The sequence below is a fragment of the Narcine bancroftii genome, chromosome 1, assembly GCF_036971445.1.
Source record: "Narcine bancroftii isolate sNarBan1 chromosome 1, sNarBan1.hap1, whole genome shotgun sequence".
NCBI lineage: Eukaryota > Metazoa > Chordata > Chondrichthyes > Torpediniformes > Narcinidae > Narcine > Narcine bancroftii.
In genome coordinates this window covers 48,009,880-48,022,378 of record NC_091469.1, presented here as the reverse complement: position 1 = coordinate 48,022,378, position 12,499 = coordinate 48,009,880, and the positions used below count along the sequence as shown (strand labels likewise).

Sequence of the window (12,499 nt, the reverse complement as noted above, 5' to 3'; positions counted from 1 at the left end):
GGTGGTCTTGAATGTGGTGCAGGCTTCTGGGTTCCAAGCGAGCATCTTGTGCTTGGCTGTGATGAGAGCGAACAGCAGCTGCATGATGCGTGCAGCTCCCAGGATGAAGCAGTTGTAAAAGTTGACCATACCAGCAACTCCTGCAGCGCCTTGAGGCTGTTCAGGCATGGGAACTCCCTGATGGCGGCAACCTTCATAGCGGCGGGCGTGGTTCCTTCGGCCATGATGTTATGGCCCAGGAACTGCATGGCTCTTTCCCAAACTGGCACTTGGCCGGATTGATAGTAAGGCCGAAGCTGGCCAGCCGGGAGGAAAGGGCACATACGTGGGCCTTGTGTTGCGCCCTGTCCTTGCTGGCGACAAGGATGTCATCCAAATAAATAAAGACGAAATCCAAGTCCCTGCCCACCGAATCCCTGAGGCGCTGGAAGGTTTGAGCGGCATTCCTGAGCCCGAATGGCATGCGCAGGAATTCGAATAGGACAAAGGGGGTGATGATGGCTGTCTTGGATATGTGTTCAGGGTGCATCGGGATATGGTGATATCCACGCACCAGGTCAACCTTGGAGAAGACCCTCGCGCCATAAAGTCCTGGATGTGAGGGTTGGGGTAACGGTCAGGAACGGTTGCCTCGTTGAGCCGTCGATAGTCTCCGCAGGGACGCCAGCCGCCGGAGCCTTTCGGGACCAGGTGGAGCAGCGAGGCCCATGGGCTGTTGGACGGCTGCATGATCCCCAGTTCCAACAGGTGCGAAAACTCCTCCTTCGCTACCTGGAGCTTGTCAGGCGGGAGCCGGTGTGCCTTGGAGTGAACTAATGAGCCCTGGGTGGGGATGTAGTGCAACAGCCTATGGCGCAGTGAGGCAGCGGAGAACTTTGGCTTGAAGAGTGTTGAGAACTCATCCAAGATCAGCTGGAACTCACCTCTGGGCATGCTGATCGTGGTCATCTGCAGTTGCTCCGAGTGGGAGGCACTGAGGCAAACGGCCTGGAAGGTACGGGCATCCACCAGGAGCCTACCTTGAATGTCCACCAGAAGCCCATGTGCAAGGAGGACGTCTGCACCCAGGATGGCAGTCAGGAGGAACGAGACGGTGAACCTCCATGCAAAATTCTGTTGGCCGATCTGGAAGTGGACTGTCTTGTCTCCATATGTCCGAATTGCCGTTGCGTTGGCCGCACGGAGGGGAGGTCCACGAGGTCGGTTCCTGATTCGATGGCCGTTCCCGGTATGACGTTGATCTGGATTCCAGTGTCAACGAGGAACTGCCGGCCGCTGACTGAGTCCCGCAGGTAGAGAAGGCTGTGTCCTTGGCCAGCTGCCACACCCATTAACAGTGGCCAACTTGGTCATTTCCCTGGAACAAGCAGGGCTGACGACACTTCCGAGCCTTGACTCCCCAGCATTGGTGGTAGAAGCAGAGGCCTGAACCGGATGCTGTGGCCTTGGTTATGCTATTGGGGGCCCCTGAAGGGGCTGGGTGCCCTACTGCAGCGCTGGGGGGGGGGGGGCTTGGTGTGGTCGTGCCCGTGCCTCGTGACCTGCTGGACCACTAAGCCTTCTGAGAATCATGCGAATCAATGCTCTTGGGCCTTCAGGGCGACCTTCCTCAGGTCAGTGAAGCTCTCCTGAACCAGCAGTGGGCGGATGTCCCCGGGCATATGTTCAAGGAAGATGCGCTCAAAAAGTGGGCAGTTGGTGTACTCACCCATGAGTGCGAGCATCTCGTCCATCAGTTCCATTAGGGACCTGTCCCCCAGGACGTCGAGGTGCAGCACCCGAATGGCACGCTGGTGTCTGGATAGTATGAGGGACCCGGTAAGCACTCGCTTGATGGTCTCGTACTTGTCCTCGGCGGGTGAGTGCTGAACAAGGTGTAGCACGCATCTGGCGGTGGCCTGGTCCAGGGCAGCAACCACATGGTCAAATTTGGTCATGTTGGACAAAATCTGGCAGATGTGAAATTGGGCCTCCGCATGGACGAACCAGGTCTCTGGCTCCTGAACCCAGAATTCAGGCAGTTTCATGGCTATTGTGCTGATCCCAGGCTCACTCATGATGGGTTCAAAGACATTTGAACCAGTCGGGGTCACCAATTGTAGCGGCGGTTACACTGCTCCTGCAATAACTCACACAACCAGACGGGTTGAGTTCAGTGATCAGACTAGTTTATTGCAGGCTGCTGGGGTGCACTTATGGAAGGCGCTGATGTCATCCGGGCATCACGTGGTCCCCAAGCGCGGGTTTCTGAGCCGCGAGCTGGAAGGAAGGGAAACCCCCGACAGCGCCATTTTGGCCGGCTGCCCCGCCGCGTGCCTTACAAGCGGGGCTGGTTCACCTGCCTTATGGTGAGCCACCACATCTTCACCATTGAATAAAAAATGGCAATTTCAATAAATAGATCAGGGCTTCATTGATATGTATTCATTTCACACCATCCTGCAAAAAAAGATGTGGAGTTTATTATATGTCATCTGGGCTCCCTTGACAGATTACTTGAGAACTACATTGGTTTTATAGACTGGAGCATGGGGAGGGTCACAATGTGCATTGGAGATCATGATTTATAAGATTCCTTTAGAAATATGATCCCCTTCCCGTGCAATCAATCCTCCCTGCTCCACTTCACTGGGAGCTGAAGGTGGTGGTGCTCTGCCAGCAATTCACCAGCAGTTGCCTTCTTTGCTCTTGTGCTCCTTTCACTCTTGCTGTGCTTCAGCTAGTCCCAAATGCCCTTCAGGTTCCAGGTCTGTTGACTTTTATTCTGGCACCGACTATTCTCTTTGGCTTGCAACTTTGTGCAGGATTCAACACACAAAAATGAAACTCTTTCCTTTTCTGGGGGTATACTACAGGTACTCATAGGTTGAGCGAAGTGCCAGTCTTTCATTTTCAGTTCAATGCCATTTTGCACATGATTCTGCTACTCAGAAGATTCTCATTGTTGCTGCCATAGGACTGCAAGTTGTTTTGAGAGACAGGAAAATTAAGGTTAGCTCTTATTTCTTGAGATCCAATCCCTAAGCAATGCTAGAAACCTGATCTGCTTGACAATAAATATATCATTTGCAATTCTCAGAAACTCACCTCAAGGAAAATACTCTGATGGACCTCACTTGTCTGGAACGTCTTTTATGAGGAGAAGCTCCCTTTTAATAATTAGAGCCTTTTTGAGTACAGCCAATGGCTACCTACATTGAAGTGAAGTCAAAAATTAATTGGCACAACATCGAGGGGTGAAGAGCCTGTACTGTGCTAGAGTGTTCTATGCTCTAGTTGTTATGTTATTCAAAGCAGATAAACTCATCTCTGTGGGAACACTGTGTCAGGGCGACTCTCTAATACTGCAATCAACTGTGAAATAATGAGGAGATCTACAGGAGCTGACTGAAATATCCTGTGTCAAGAATTAATCACTCAATGAGACTTTGAGCACCTTGGCAAGAACAGCCCCGGCATGTGAACACAGTTTATGGTCTCTCCACAGCATTTCACATGTCCAACAGCATTCTTGGAGAATATAAAACAATTCCTCAGCAAGGCCCAAGTAGGATACACTGTCTCTGAATTTTATCTCCAGCAACAAGGTCCCCAAAACACCAGCAATGTCCAGACTAATATCTCTAGAAATGGAATGCTGCCAACAGTATCATCGCTGAATGAGTATCTCAGCAATCTGAAAGAAAGGCACTCCCTGTTAGCTTAAGCAGACACTGACCTGTAGGAGCGGCCTGTAGTCAGGTCTGAAGCTGCTCACTCATGTCTTCCCGTATCAGCTGAGTATTCCTTTAGATAGGCATAACTGCAAAAATGAAGCATTAAATACTCCTAGTTGCATCGTGACTGTTCAAATGGTCATAAAATGCACCCATAGCTTTAGTTTATGTTGGTAGGGGAGAAAATATGTTGAGCACAACTGGTGATATCCATACATGCATGAATGATGCCAAAAAAGTGGTCAGACATTTTAATGCAGAGAGGACTGGGTTAATTTCACTCAGAATTGCGAGCAAGATCTAGCTTTGGTTAAGTTGGTTTTATGCCCAATTTGTGTAGATAAAATAAAAACAGGCTCAATTAAATCAATTTATAGACCACTAGTCCTCCCCCTTCAATCCAGGCAACATTCCATCGTGCTATGAGCACTTTGAGTCAGGAGTGGAATCTTGGCTCTTTTTCAACCTACTGATTTCATACACAGACATGACACAATAGAAACAGTCTGTCTGCTTAAAAATAGGTTAATTTCTCCATAGAATGAACCCTTTGGGTGGGTCAGCAGGTTCCACGGAGAGTTTATTCAAGCAGTTTTCATGCACACTTGTTCTTTGAAAATATGCCTCCTTTTGTTTGCCTACCATACTTAAGTCAGATCACTTTCTCTTTGATCTCAATTTCTCTCTCAGGTCTCTTGCTGGAGTTTTTAAAGGGCAGTAATTTTGGAACAGAAAAAGTTCTTTTGATTGAAAACAAATGGCATTTTGGGATGCTTAGCAAAGTTTGGGCTCAGTGCCGGACCCAATAGCAGCCCAGAAGTAAAATGGAGAATTTATATACTATAACGCAGTCCAATATTTATCTCCATGGCTAACTTTCCCATACAAAAATGGCCTTGTATTGCATGAGTAAGAGTAAAGCATGTAATTGCATTTCACAAAAGCATAATCAGCTAACAGTTTCTCGGTGCCATTTATTAAGACAGTTGAGGGACATAGAGGTAGGAGGTTAAAAGAGGAAGACTGGTGGGTGCGATATTTTAAGAGAATTTCTGAAGTTAAGGGTTCAATTACTAAATATCTTCTGCACAATTGAGAGAAAACATTGGATACCTGATTGTGTCATTCTGTTCATTGCTGCTGAATTTACTGGAGTTAACTCAGTCCCAATAAGGGCCTGTTCCCTAAGAAATGTTAAAAAAGGCTAAAAATACATAAATAATTACAAGAGGAAAAGGAGGGAGGATGTTAAGTTCCTAACATTCAAAACAAAAGGAGGTTTTGCAAGTTGCAATGTTAATTAGTTCAAAGGCATATGAAGAGGACAGAATTTTTTATTCCATTTGTGGGCTCAGCATTGAATTATATCTGTCTATTATTAATATGACCTATAAGAAAGAGCAATGTAAACCTTTGAAGGGTAAAGAGACTTTCAACTGCTGAACTCTAGGACTGCTGGGCTCAGAAGTGTTGTGGAAGTCAGAGAACATCTCAGGGGTCAGAGGCCATATCCCAGGAATTAGTGGCAGTTTCCTAAAGATCAAGGATAGCACTCCAGGATAGGAGGGACTCCAACCAATAGCTCAGCAGAAACCCTCTGACAATGGGATAAGTGGCACAGAGACAGCATCCCAAGACAAGCTCTTAGGAAGAGTTCTGACGCTCAGTTTTCCATGGCTCAAAAGCAGTGTCATGGGGCTCAAGGGTAGAACATTAGAAGCACTAAACTGGGTGGCGGTGTGGGGTGTGAGGAGGATGTCAGGAAAATGCAGAGGGACTTGGACAGGTTGGAGGAGTGGGCTGCTGAATGGAAGATGATGTTCAATGTGAGCAAATGTGAGGTTATCCATTTTGGGGGCAATAATAGGAAAGGTGAGTATTATTTAAATGGAGACAAGCTAGAGAGTGGGGAGGTGCAAATGGATCTGGATGTACTTGTTCACCGGTCACTGAAAGCTAACATGCAGGTTCAGAAAGTTGTGAAGAAGGCAAATGGCATGTTGGCTTTCATAAAGAGGGGATTGGAGTATAGGAACAGAGACGCCCTTCTGGAGTTGTACAGGGCCCTGGTGAGACCCCACCTGGAGTATTGCGTCCAGTTCTGGTCTCCAATTTTGAGGAAGGACATACTAGCTATAGAGGGTGTGCAGCGCAGATTTACAAGGTTAGTTCCAGGGATGGCGGGGTTGACATATGCTGAAAGGCTAGAAAAACTGGACTTGTATCCGATGGAGTTTAGAAGGATGAGGGGGGACATGCTTGAGGTATACAAAATTATCAGGGGGATAGACAGGGTGAAGTTGGATTACTTGTTCCCAATGATGGGGGAGACGAGGACTAGAGGGCATAGTTTAAGAATACAGGGTAGGCCCTTTAGGACGGAGATGAGAAAACATTTTTTTACCCAGAGAAGTGTGAATCTGTGGAATGCTCTGCCACAGAGGGTGGTAGAAGCAGATTCACTGATTATGTTCAAAAGAGAGTTAGATAAGACTCTAGTGGGCAAAGGAGTTAAGGGTTATGGGGATAAGGCTGGAAAGGGGTACTGATAGTAGTGATCAGCCATGATCTGTAAAATGGCAGTGCTGGCTCGACAGGCCGAAGGGCCTACTCCAGCTCCTATTGTCTATTGTCTATTGTCATCCACGAGCTCAGAAAGAGTATTTGAGAGCTCAGTAGCATGCTGGGGCACTTTGGTAATAGGAATGACTTGTATAGAGAAATCAATGTGTTCTTGTTCATTGTACATGGTGGAGCAAGAGGCAAAAGGCATTTTCGAATTAAAATAGAGAAGTATTGGTAGAATTGTGCAGGGTGTTGGCAAGATTATTCCTGGAGTAGTATGTACAGTTTTAGTTCCCTTATTTAAGAAAGGATATGATGCAGCATCAATTACTCGAAAGACTGTTGTTGAGAAACCAATAGGCTTTTATCCACTTCAGAACAATGGCACATCCATATTGTTCAACTGTCCTGCAGCAAGGATGGGGCTGTGGATCAGTCACCTTCATACAGGAGCCTGTGTGGATGGGCAGCACTTGTAGCTTACCGTTCTCTGATCGCACATTGCTAGAGGAAGCCTGCAGGAATACTTCAAAACCACGCAACCAGTTGGTGGATGCCTCAGGTGATTAAGGGAGCAATCTCCAGCTTTCCTGGCTTCAGGATCTGTTCCAGTGTGAAAAAAAACTTAAAGTGAAAAAAACTGATGCACCATCAATTACTCAAAAGACTTGTTGAGAAATGAATGGGCTTTTATTCACTTAAGAACAATGGCACATCCATACTGTTTCACTGTCCTGCATTGAGGAGAGGCTGTGGAACAGCCCCAGACAGAGAGTCGCCAATTTGTCCAGTGTCCCTCTATACAAGTAAGTCAAAATATTTCCTCTCAGCTGGTAAAGAAATTGCAATCAGGATCTGATCCAGGATCATAAATCCTAAACCCTTCTGGATTGTTGAATTTAAAGAAGACTGAAACATATCTAAGCATTTAAGAATGTAAGAATTTTATTCCCTTACTAAAAAAAACAAACTGCTGGAGAAACTCAGCAGATCAAGCAGCATTTTGGAGGCAAAGGGATAGTCAATGTTTTGGATTTACTATCTAGACTGAGAGAGTAGCAGGGAGAAGGAATAAAGAGGGAGAAAAGCTGAGGGTGGGGCTGAAAGATGATAGGTCAGATGGGTAGGGAGTTGATGAATTGATGGATAGATGGAGCCAGTTGAGAAGAGGGAGGGGTGGAATCAAGAAACAGTGGCTTATGGCCAATAACCAGACCCAGATAAGGAAAGAGGTAAAAAAAAGGTTGATAGAACCAGATGAGGGGAAGGTGGAGGTACGGACAGAGGCTAGAAAATGAAAAGTAGAAGAAAAAGGCTGAAATTCTGGAATCAAATAAGTAAAGAAGGTTTTGTAGAACCAAGGAGGAATGATGGGCAGATAAAATCTATCGGTGGATAGGAGATTCATAAGGTGTAGTGGGTGGGTTATAGGAAAATAGTAATAATGGGAAAAGGGGCATGAATCAGACTATTAATGGAGGTTTGAGAGGGGGGGGTGACGTTTAGACATTAACACTAGCAGTGTGTGTAATCTGAATTCATTAACCTCAATACTTTCTAGATGTCTGCAATTTGAGCAATGCTTATGCAGGGTCTGCCTGCACCTAGGGAGAAAAGTGATTCATGCCTTGAGTAGGAGTTTTGAGTGATTTTCCTGATGCAATAATTAAAAAGTGGCAGGCATGTGAAAATTGTAACTTGTTATGATGCTGATACCAGCAAGCCAGGAGTGACTGTGATTTTGATGTCTATGAGCAAAACAGTCCTGACATATATGCATTTGATGTCATAGTTCAGTCAGTATATATATATAAGAGTTTGAATGTTTCTGGTTAATGAGTATAATTTTAGGGGAAATAATGTTGGTAAAAATCTGATTGTTCTAGGTGTAAGTAACAACAGTTCTCTTTTAGCAGTGAGGATGAAAATCTGACTGAAGATGTATTTTGCTTGTTAGGCCTCTCTCGACATCCTCTTAGGTTAAAGAAAGACTTATACAAAGCAAAAACACTGCAAATAAATAGAGATGGTTTTTTTTAACAGGTGCTAAGGCATCCAAAATGCACTTAATATAGCTCTTCTCCAGGCTAACATCAATTTCTAGAGTTCTGTAAATGAAATTTTATCTCAAATCTTTGAAGTTAAGCAAAGTAAAAACCTGACAAAATGCCAAGTCAATACAGAGTAACCAACAACAATAGAGAAAAAAATTATTAATAACTCATAGTAATTTGCTCAAGTTGAAATAGGAGATTGTTTGGACTTTACAACAGTAAAAAGGATTAATAATTTAACAAATTATTCATGATGAAAGTTTGAAATATAAACAAAAAGTGCTTTCTGTGGAAAGGAACAATGCTTTAGAAGTTGAGAAAATTCGAGTGGAGAATGCTCCTCAGAGGAAATAAAAACTCTGAATCCAGCGCCACAAGTTTGGCCATTCAAAACAATGGAACTGTTAACAAAATGCAAAGAAAGGCTGAAGGAGTTTATATCGAAGAACATAAGAGAGCCAGCGTACATGATGGTTGGAAAAACATTGGATCATTGCATGAGTCAGAAACAAAGTATGAAGTAACTGCTCAGAACAAAATCCTGCAGTGAGTTTCTTAGCAATTGTTCAAGCTTAAGTTTCTTTGTCATGTGTACCCAGGGTACAGGAAGAAAGTTTTTTGTGAATGCAATTCAACTAATCAACCCATGTACAGGATAGCAACAAAAACACAGTTCAGAATATAAAGTTACATAGAAATCACTTAGAACAGAGGTTCATTTAGGAGTCTGCTAATGGCAGGAAAGAAACTATCCTTGAGTTTGATCTCACATTCATGAATCTCCTCAAAGAAAACATCGATGAAAATTATGAAATTCCGGGGAAGAGCACAGGCTCTGCAAGACTATTGCTATCTACAGATTTGATGAATGGACTGAATTAAAATCAGATTGTGTTGGCTACTTTGAAGGAAGATTGCACTGCAAAGTGGAGGAAGTTTTATAGTTCTGACTATATTTTGAAGGATTCACAACAGGTTTAGAATTATTAATTGCATCTTGCCAAAGTGTAATAGGACAGATTGAGCACAGTCAAATACAAGGAAATAACTTTGAACAGGAAATAAGAAAGATCCAATATCTGCGCTAGATTCAGTGGTGACATAATGTGCAAGGCAAATTAGAAGCACAAAGATGAAATGCTCTAAGAAGCAACCAACATGGGAATTGTTGCAAATGTATTCATGCCATCCACAGTTGTATCAAATTAAATATATAACCATAACTTACTATATTTAGTGACAGGAGTTATTGGGCTATTGTTAAATATTTATATGGGCAGTTTAGTGTATTTTGGTGAAACCAAGAAAATGATTCAGGACATATTAAACTGTTTATTCAAAGTTAGTTTGAGCCAATATTGCCTAACAGAATACATATTACCTACATGGAGAAATTATCCACTGGAATAATTGTACTTGGTCTGGATACTTTAGAGGTGCCAAGTGCAGTTTTTGCAGTGAAGATGAAGAGATGAGTAAGTTCATCATTGATTGAATTGATTACAGAGGTGCTTTAATGGAAATAGTTATCCAAGTATTTAACTTCCATAGAGTAATTAGTTTAATTGATTGTATGGTTTTTTTAGGGGGGTATCTTAAATTTATATAGAGTATCTTTACAGGCTAGTTTGCATCTTACAGTGTGAATTGTTCTGTTCAGACACTACTATTATTTTGAGAACCTTTGGTTTCAACAAAGGATGTTTGGCTTATTGCTATCCTTCTGTGTGAATGTCAGCATGAGGAATACTACAAACACTGCAGTTGAAAGCAATGAAAGGTTGATTTAAAAAAGAGCTAGGGAGATGCAGAGGCAATCAGCTTTGAAGAGCAAACTGAGTTTAGAGCCTGGAAGCTGAAAATTGGCTCTACATTCTGCTCACTTCTTCCATTCCACAAATGGAGAATCCTCCCTTCCATTTCAGCCTTGAATGGACACTAATCCCATTGTTAAATAGACATAGCTGCACTTAACTCACCTGATCCTGATTGAAGAGTTCTGTCTTCTTTATTCCCATTGATAATTGGGGAGTTTTGTTGGTTTCTTCAATTTATGAATGAAGTGAATCCCTCTGCTCACTGCCTATTTCATATTTCTTCCCTTTAATTATAATTAACATTCATATTCAATAATGCTCTCGACTCCCATTTGCTGATCAGCCTGTGCAAAAAACATTAAAACCGTAGAAAGAAGAATCTTATCACAACATCTTCTCTCAGATATTCTCCAAATCATCATTCTGAAATGTCTGGAACAAAGACTAATCACTGGTACCTCCTTCTTTAAAATGTTTTATACAGGAGAGACTGAATAAAGTTTTCTTACTTTGAAGGCATTGAAAGCCAGAAGACAGTTGCTAAAGACTATTCAAAATGTGCAATATCAAGTCGGCAAGTTTATTGTCATCTGATTACACAAGTACAATCCAACAAAACAGCATTCTCTAGTCCTCGGTGGCACACACGCAGACACACAACCAGACATAACACACATACAGATAAAAATACATAATGCTGTACAATTATACAGTATATACAAATAAATAAATATTGTTTCATGAATATGAGAGTCTCGGATGGTTAGTGGGAGCAGTTCCTTTGCTCATTCAACATTCTCACTGCCCGTGGGAAGAAGCTCTTCCATTTCCTGGTGGTGCTGGCTCTGATATTCCTGTATTTCTTTCCTGACAGGAGCAGCTGAAAGATGCTGTGTGTAGGGTGGAGGGGGTCCTCAATGATTTTGCACACCTTCTTCAGACAATAATCCTGGTAGATCACATCAACTGGGGGGGAAGGAGGAAGCTTCAATGATCTAGGACCATAAGTGTGGCAGAAAGCATTCTACCACACTGTGATGCAGCTGGCCAGGATGCTCTCAGATAGAGCTCCTGTAGAAGGTTGACATAATGGTGGCTGGTAGCCTTTCCCACTTCAGTCTTCTCAGAAAATGCAGTTGCTTTTGTGCCTTCCTGACAAGCAAGGTGATGTTGCGTGTCCAGAATAGGTCACTAGTTAAGTGAACTCCAAGGAACTTGGTGCTCTCCACTCTCTCCACTACAGAGTTATTGATGTGTAGTGGAGGGTGGTCATTCCTGGTCCTCCTGAAGTCCACAATCATTTCCTTTATCTTGTCTGTGTTGAAACTCAGGTTGTTATTCTTGCACCATATCACAAAACTTTCCACCTCTGCTGATGAAGCCAACTACTATTATGTTATCTGCAAACTTAATGACGCTGTTGGAGCTGAATCTGAGGATGCAGACGTGGGTCAGTAGCGTGAACATGTACAGTAGCATGAATATCATACATGCACACTTCCTGCATGTTCCCAGGATTATATTTCCTTTCCAGTCCACCATTTTCTTGTGGGTAGAAGCTTGTAATGTTGTATTTAACCAGACAATGGAATGTTAAAATCCAAGGGGAAAAATGAAAGGCAAACTATCTGTTCCATTATATCTTGATCGTGCATACAGTCAGAATAGCAACATATTGAGCCAGAAACTGAAAACTAATCTGTAACTAATAGGTTGATACCAGTTGAATATCTGACTGAAGACTAAAAAGAAGCAGTACCATAAAGGTTTAGGGTAGCTGTCAGCTCCATGCTGCAAGCAAAGCTTTCCAGTTACTCTGTTCCTTTAGTTTTTGTCTAACTTATCTTTCATTAAGAGCCAGGAAGCAGGCCCAACAAAAAAGCAGCAAAGGATATGACCTCCTCTTCCCTTTTTTTCCCAGCAACAGCTGCTCAATACATAATAATACAAATCTTTATTATTAGAATGAAGTTGTCTCTTTTCTTTTATATGAATTCAGCATTAGTAAGACCAGCTGGTACGTGGTCTAATTATTGCCAGGGTTGCTAAATCAAATTGTGTACTACTATTAACATTAATTTTCTCCAATGATAATAAAACATCCATTTATTTTAGTGATCTATGTGGCAACTCTAAATAGAAAAATTTGATAAGGCACAGTACTAAATCTGACCAGAAATTAAAGTCTGCAAATATAATACCTATGGGTATGTAGGCTAATGGATTTCATGGCAATATTGAAGAACAGAGAGTTTTCCTGTTCATGTTGGCTCTTAGTAAAGATTTACTGTTCAACCAGCAAAACTGGAACTATGTAAATCTGGTAATTTCATAGCATGGAGTTTGA

At 42.9% G+C, this 12,499-nt stretch overlaps 1 long non-coding RNA gene across 1 annotated transcript in view; it reads right to left on the bottom strand.

Annotated features, from left to right (window-relative positions):
* LOC138757937 (uncharacterized) overlaps positions 1–10,483 on the bottom strand; it is a 49,885-nt gene extending 39,402 nt beyond the window's left edge. The window contains exons 1-3 of the long non-coding RNA XR_011354001.1: positions 10,315–10,483; positions 6,766–6,884; positions 3,719–3,802 (exon numbers count right to left, since the gene is read on the bottom strand). This is a non-coding gene — a long non-coding RNA (uncharacterized lncRNA). The remainder of the gene's footprint in view (positions 1–3,718; positions 3,803–6,765; positions 6,885–10,314) is intronic.
* Positions 10,484–12,499: the final 2,016 nt, after the last annotated feature.